Here is a 1,605-nt window from a genome sequence, read left to right on the forward strand (position 1 = left end):
AAAAAAAAAAAAAAATCAATGATTCAACAACTCCCCAAGTAAGCCTGATTTTTATATTTACATGGGGAGAGAACACTCCTGGGAACTAAACCTGTATTTCTTACATTTGTTGTATTTTAAATGATTCAGGTTGACTTGAAGTTTTATGCTTTCTTGCTTAAATTTTCAGTGAGAAAACACTACTTACTTTCTAGTTACATAATGCCTTATAAAATGCCAGCATACAGAAATGGTAGAATATCAACCAACTGATACAATTTTTCTTTCTTTTTTTTCTTTTTTTTTTTTTTGCGAAACCAGGGATTGAACTCAGACCCTTGCGCTTACCAGGGAAGTGCTTATTCCACTGAGCCATCTCCCAGGCTCCTACAATTTTTCTTTCTTAAAGTTTTTGCTTTCATTCATTATTTTTTTAAAAATTTTATTTATTTGTGTGTGTGTGTGTATGTGGCCAGCTCAGCCCACCAGGGGGCGGGGCTGGCTGGCATGTGGTGCTGGGGGATTGACCGCGGTCCCTGTGCTTTGCCAAGCTTGTTCTAAGTAGGTGCTTTTGACCACTGAGCCATCTCACCAACCCCAGTCATTCATTATTAAATGAATATATTAAACTGCTAACTTAGGTTGTTAACCCTCCATTATAACATACTTAAGCAAGTATGTTATAAAATACACTTCGTTTTCAAACTAGAATCAGTATTTGCCAGTTATATATTTTACTTTTTAAGATTTTTAACCTAGTCTTTGTCAAGAATCTTCACTGAGACAACTGCTTATGCAGAAATGAACAGTATGAACTAATATCCAAAAATAACTATGGAGTCTATATAATTTTACTAAAACATATTTCTTTTTGACACAGGGTCTCGCTATATAGTTAAGAGTGGCCTTAAACTCAATCCAACTGTCTCAGCCTCCCATGCTGGGAATATAGGTGTGCAGCCATCATGCCCAGCACTAACACATATTTCTTTTTATTTATTTACTTATTTATTTGAAATTTTTTCAAAGCTGATTAATAGGACAGTTTCTTTCTTTCTTTCTTTCTTTCTTTCTTTCTTTCTTTCTTTCTTTCTTTTTTTTGGAGGAACTGGGGATTGAACTCAGGCCCTTGCGCTTGACAGGGAAGCGCTTATTCCACTGAGCCATCTCCCTGGCCCCAATAGGACAGTTTCGACAATCAATATATTGTACATTGTTATCTTCTTAGTGGTGATCCATAGTACAAGAAGCAGACAGGATATCCTGTCCAAACACTATTAGTACACCTCTTTCTACTCATTGAATTAAGTGAAAGTAGCTGTATATCTATCCTAACTATTTTGTATATATAAATACAAAATGATCTTTCCTTTGTATCCCTTATTTTTTATTTTTTCTTTGTCCTGTCAGAGGTGGATATTCTATTGGCATCTAAATATTATAGGTGTTTGAATTCAGCTAAACAATCCAACACTGTCTAGCAGTCTATAATAGTAGTGGGTTATCCTCAGAAGTTATTGACTTGAGCCTTTTACAGCTCATCATATTAATATGGCTTTACTTTATATACCTTGTTTTTATACTTTTGTGCTGGATGGTTAAGACCAAGATCAAACAAGACCTATA

General features: G+C 34.9%; 1 protein-coding gene across 2 annotated transcripts in view; it reads right to left on the reverse strand.

The window, feature by feature from the left end:
* The window catches only part of Naa15 (N(alpha)-acetyltransferase 15, NatA auxiliary subunit), a 106,193-nt gene that overhangs the window by 3,679 nt on the left and 100,909 nt on the right, over positions 1-1,605 (reverse strand). The window lies entirely within an intron of this gene.

Source organism: Octodon degus, unplaced genomic scaffold (assembly GCF_000260255.1).
Source record: "Octodon degus isolate 3935 unplaced genomic scaffold, OctDeg1.0 scaffold00180, whole genome shotgun sequence".
NCBI classification, from domain to species: Eukaryota; Metazoa; Chordata; class Mammalia; order Rodentia; family Octodontidae; genus Octodon; species Octodon degus.